The sequence below is a fragment of the Maylandia zebra genome, linkage group LG3 (genome assembly GCF_041146795.1).
Source record: "Maylandia zebra isolate NMK-2024a linkage group LG3, Mzebra_GT3a, whole genome shotgun sequence".
Taxonomy (NCBI): domain Eukaryota; kingdom Metazoa; phylum Chordata; class Actinopteri; order Cichliformes; family Cichlidae; genus Maylandia; species Maylandia zebra.
Window position 1 is genome coordinate 13,324,368 of NC_135169.1, and position 6,090 is coordinate 13,330,457.

The window sequence follows — 6,090 nt, forward strand, 5'->3', positions numbered from 1 at the left end:
TTCTTCAGTTCTAAGGTCAAATGGTGGAGAGTCCCAGATTTAAACCTAGTGGGAGTGACCCCCCACAGAGGGACAAAAGGACCTCCTGATGATCCTCTAATCGCCTGAGCCAAGGTGTGAAACTGGGTGTGGGTCCCAATCAGCCAGAGTTTCGGGTGAGCTCATTGTGAAACCTGGCCCCACCCTATCATGTGATTTCCTGAGGTCAGATGGCCCAGGATGTGAGTGGGCATTAAGGCGTCTGGGAAGGGATCTCAAAACTGGATTATAGATGGCAGAGAGTTGGTGTCGTAAACCCCCGCCTCTGTTCAAAGATGGTCGCTCACAGTGGACATAGATGGCTTCTTTCACTCCTCTTTCAAACCATCTGTCCTCTCTGTCCAAAATGTGAACATTGGTATCCTCAAAAGAGTGTCCTTTATCCTTAAGATGCAGATGGACTGCTGAGTCTTGTCCTGTGGAGGTGGCTCTTCTGTGTTGTGCCATGCGCTTGTGAAGTGGCTGTTTGGTCTCTCCAATGTAGAGGTCTGAGCATTCCTCGCTGCACTGTACAGCATACACCACATTGTTAAGTTTGTGTTTTGGCGTTTTGTCTTTCGGGTGAACCAGTTTCTGTCTGAGTGTGTTGCTGGGTCTGAAATACACTGGGATGTCATGCTTGGAGAAAACTCTCCTGAGTTTTTCTGATACACCGGCTACATAGGGGATGACAATGTTGTTGCGTCTGTCCTTCTTATCTGGGACTCTCCACCATTTGACCTTAGAACTGAAGAAGCTTCTTGGATGAGAGGTGAAACGTCTTCAAGCAACTTAAAGAAGTCCAGACGCTTTTCTTTGCAAGCTCCTTTGACTACGATGACCTGGATGACTGAGAACCTTCACAGACACAAAGAAATGGTAATTGTGCTACTTCAGGCCAAACCATGGGATTTTTTTTTTTGTAACTTAAACGTTATTTGTAATGTCTAAACAGGTAAACAGGTAAACCAGATAATGTATTCTGAAATTACAAAGCATTAAGGAATCATATTTGTGTCCTCTGGTTTTTGTGAAAGGTGGCCCAGTGAATTTGCTAAGCCCATATATATATATATATATATATATATGAAAAAGAATATAAAATGACTGCTTACAGACATTATATACACACAGTACGTTTAGTGCGTTATAAACGAATTTATCAATACTGGAAAAATGTATCTGAAGCTGTGTGATTGTTATGATTAACAGGTGGGAGGCCTCTCCAGATCTCTTTCATCTGAGTAAATTTTAATTATTTTATGCAAAGGTGACATTAAAAAATCAGTAAAACAGAATAGGTGGCAACAACATAAAATGAATAAAAATCAAAAAGGAAAGGAAAATAAAAACGAGTCAGGAAATCAGAGTGAAGGACAAACCAACAATGTGGAAAACAGGAGAATAAAAACACATAAAACTTTTCCTTTTTAGATCTCATTTATTCCTTAATTTTCAATTAATTATTTTTCAGAGTAGTAGCTCTTGGAAAACATAAAAACAAAAAATATAAGGCAAAAACAGAGTTTGTCAACGAGCTTGCAAGTCTATATTTGGTATGACCACCTTTATTCTTCAACACAGCCGGAACTCACTTAGCAAATCTTTCTTGTAATTCCTTTAAGTAGTCTGCGGGACTAGTTCTCCAGGCTTTTTGAAGGACATTCAAAGCTCTACATTAGATGTTGTCTTTTGTCATGTTCTCTGTCAGGATGAGCCCACACTTCATCAGTAATATCTGGGCTTCAGAAAATCCATGACTGATAGTGGTCCGCTGTGTGTTTTTGTATCATGGTGGGCTTTTACTGCACTCGCAGTGTGTTTGGGATCATTGTCATACTGAAAATCTCCCATCGTCTCCCCAGCTTCTCTTGTGATTGCCTCAGGGTGTTCTCCTTGTTGGACATCAGCTAGGAGGCTCCCAGAAGGGCATCCTAGCCAGCTTGCTCCTTTTGATGTGGAGCAGCAGCAGTTCTCTGAGCTATTCTCACTCTAAGGCTGAGCCCAGAAACTCATCATAGGAACATTTCTCCACTTAAATCCATGATTAAAAAATTTTCAGTTAAAAATAACAATTTATTTGACATGAAAATAACCACATGCAGATACAGGTAGTACCTCGGCCTGCAGTCTAAGGGGATAAGTTGACTCAACAGTGACAGAACCTCCAGATCCCTTCACTGTGAAGGACTAGTGGATCAGTTCCCCCACAGTTCATCGCCCGTCTCATCAAATCATTTAATAAAGTTAGAAAAAATAACGTTTTTCTGTGATTTACATTTTTACAAGAAAAAAAGAGTAACAGAAAAGTCAGTGCAGTTTATGTTTCTCACCACCAGATGGAGCCAGAGGAGTGGTTCCCCCCCCCTTTTCCTCTTCCTCATCATGTCATCACTTTCTCACCACATCCTCATCTTTCACTTTCTCCTTCTTCCTCCCAATTTCCGTGTCCTCCTCTTCACTGGCCCTTAGAAGAGAGCAAGAACACTAAGTGGGATAATGAGCCCCGAGAGAGACCGAGCCAGCGACAGCGGTTCTCCCACACTAATTAAAGCCGCTGGGGTCCCACTAAATGGCTGTTAAATACACACAGTTACACACTGTGATGGATCAATGCCAACTCCTTACTACAGTTGAAGAACATGAGGAGTGTAAAGGAGAAAAGATGACATGATGAGCTGTACAAAAACACCTAAAGAAAAAGCTGAGTACACAAGTGGAAAACAGCATCTTTTCCAGCATACATGTCCATACTGGAAAACGTGCTGTGAAAGATTTGAAATGAACCTCAGACAGTATAGACAGCAGCATAACGCTGAATTTACATTTTTTAAATTTCAAAATAAAACTACTTGTTGAAAACCCATAAAACTACTCTTCAGAAGTGAATTTCATGTCTTTGCACAGCATAAATATGAAGTTGTTTTATAAGTACAATTTCACAGTTTGTAAAGTCTTGTTTTGAAAGATACTGTGCAAAAGTCTTGAGCCACCCCTAGTTTCTTTACATGTTTCTTTTTGTTTAAAGTCATCTTGAGCAGTTGTTCTCCAGGCTTTCTGAAGGTCTTCCAAAGGTCTGTCCCTTGGCTGCTTTTTCACTCATTCTCAGTCCAGTCCTTGTACACAACCACTTTCAAAGGAATGTTTTTAGTTTGGTAAGCCACTAACCAGTGAATCATACAAGCGTAAAAAGGGATGAACCTGTCTGGTGTCTGCACATAGGTGGCACTATGATAAAGATAAACACATGAAAATAGTCACCCCCCCCCCCCCCCCCCCCCCCATTTTATTTTATGCCCAAAGACACTTTATTTTGGTAAGGACACTATTAATGTCCATTTCCTGTCATGTAAGGTGCGCCAGCAGAGGGCGCTCTGTGTCGTACGCTTCAGTAGCCAGTGTTGCCAACTTAGCGACTTTGTCGCTATATTTAGTGAGTTTTTTTTTCTAAAAAACGACTAGCGACAAGTCTGGCGACTTTTTCTGGTGTTATTGGAGACTTATTTATGACGACTTTTTGACGTGAAAGAGCGTGTTGCTCTTACTCTCGACAAGCAGCGGTGCTGCTGTGGGCACCTCACCCGTGCTAAAGCGCTCATGGGCAGAGGATAGTCCTCCCCCAGCTGCAGGAGATGTTCACATCTATGCGTCCAAACTGCAAATGAACCACGCATGAGCGAAACCGCTGCTCCCGCACTGACTGTAACGCAGTCAGTTCTTCTTTTACTGTTATGCTGTTTTGTGGATCACAACGTTTAAAACTACTTATAAACACACACACATAAAGTGGGCTTTTTTCAGTGTTTTGTTTGTTCGTGAGTAAATCGGTTTGGCTGAGATTAAAGTTATTAGATTAGATTAGATAAAATAAAACTTTATTAATCCCCCGGGTGGGTTCCTCCTTGGTTTTTACACAGCTGACTAAACGTCAAACAGAAAACTGATTAAACAGAAGTATGAGACAGTCGAGAATTTACACCAGTGTCCTGTTATATTTTAGATAGCAGGGAGCAGACGGCTGAGTATATTAAACTCCACCGAGACAGCGGTGACGCTAATCTGAAGGCTAGACCGTCCAATTTCACGGCCGTTTACTTCCGGCCTATCCGACCTTCTAAGGACCCGGCCCACGTAGACCACAAAGGCCGGGTCCTCAGGAGGATGCAGCCCATGAATTTGGACACGACCATAGACTCCTCCGAATGCGGCCGACAAATGCGTCCTCCTTTTCCCCGAATTTGAAGGATGGGTCGGGTGTGTCCTTCGTGGCCCACCATATCCCAGCCAAACTCCAGTTTCCAGCAATGGCGGCCGCTACTAAGTTTTAAAATTACTCTTACTAATCTTTCTGGGTCACAAAATAAACTTTTAACATATTTTCAGGCGAGAAAGTAGCTGTGTAAACATCAAATATCTGCTCGTTTTATCAAGATATCGCATATTTGCCAAAGTGCTTCGATGTTTTCGGAGCATCTGCTACCCACCAGCTCGATAGCTAGCCGGGAGCTCGAGGGTTACTGATGCAGCCGAGAACGGCACAACTCCCGGCACATCATTTTCAGATCACCGCGGACTTTCGCTACTCGGGTTAAATGTAATATATAATTCACTTAGACAACCTAAAAATGTTATTGTTGGGCTTTTTTCAGTGTTTTGTTTGTTCGTGAGTAAATTGGTTTGGCTGAGATTAAAGTTATTAGATTAGATTAGATAAAATAAAACTTTATTAATCCCCCGGGTGGGTTCCTCCTTGGTTTTCACACAGCTGACTAAACGTCAAACAGAAAACTGATTAAACAGAAGTATGAGACAGTCGAAAATTTACGCCAGTGTCCTGTTATATTTTAGATAGCAAGGAGCAGACGGCTGAGTTTATTAAACTCCACCGAGACAGCGGTGACGCAAATCTGAAGGCTAGACCGTCCAATTTCCCCAGCAGTTTACTTCCGGCCTACCCGACCTTCTGAGGACCCGGCCCACGTAGACCGCGAAGGCCGGGTCCTCAGGAGGATGCAGCCCATGAATTTGGACACAACCATACATTACACAAAACATCACATGGGGAAGACAGGTCAGAGAGGTATAACAATGGAAAAATGTACCACATGAGGAAAGATAAGGAGATACAAATAACTCCCCCCAGACTGAGCTCCAACAGGGAGATTTCTTTGGAGTCTTGTGTGGTGAGCGTCATTATTACCTCATTATTACACATAATTTATGGACATCTATGTTCTACTTCTTTCTGTGTGCAGATGGGATGGGTTGTAGCTGACTTTGGTGAGAATTTCATGTCAATAGCAACTTTAGAAATATATTTTCTTCAATACTTTTTTAACCTGCTGTAATTCCTAATTTCCTATCAGCAAATAAAGAAGCGAAGAGTGGATCAAGACTTTTTGTACAATAGTGCAGTTATTATTATGATTTTTGTTTGGATTTGGTCATTTTCAGCATACCATGTCTTTTGCACCTCAACCCTGTGCAGAATTTTATTCACGTCAGAGTTTTAAAGACTTCATTTTTTGTTTTTTGCATAAGCACGAAGTGGTTCTTAAAGCTGTAGATGTGCCTTTAGATTTGTCATCTCTTTTTGTGTAATGGCGTTCCTTTTGCATGCTGTTTGTTTGTTTGTTTGTTTAGATTTCTGACAGATTTAAGGAAAGCTGCTTTATTCGCAGATTTGCAACAGACTGTAATAAACATCAATCATTCATGTCACAGCTGTTTATCACGAGATTAATGGGCTGAAAACTCTGCTGAGAGAAAAGTGCCCTCCTCTATCACTCAACCCCTCTCTATCTGTCAGGCCACGCCCACATTCTAGAACACTGGTGGTGGGCCATTGTTAGCGCTGTTGCTAGGCAACACGGAACACTGTCGTCAGGGACAACCAGCCTTTCAGTCTTTCTCTCTTTTTCTGATAGCAACACCATTACTGAGATGAGAAGCCCACGCGCACACATAGACACTCTTAGACACACACTCAGCTTCCATCTTGTGGCAGAGAATTTCACACAAACACAAGAAAACATATTGTTCATTTTCATGCCTGCCTGCTCTCACTCTCCC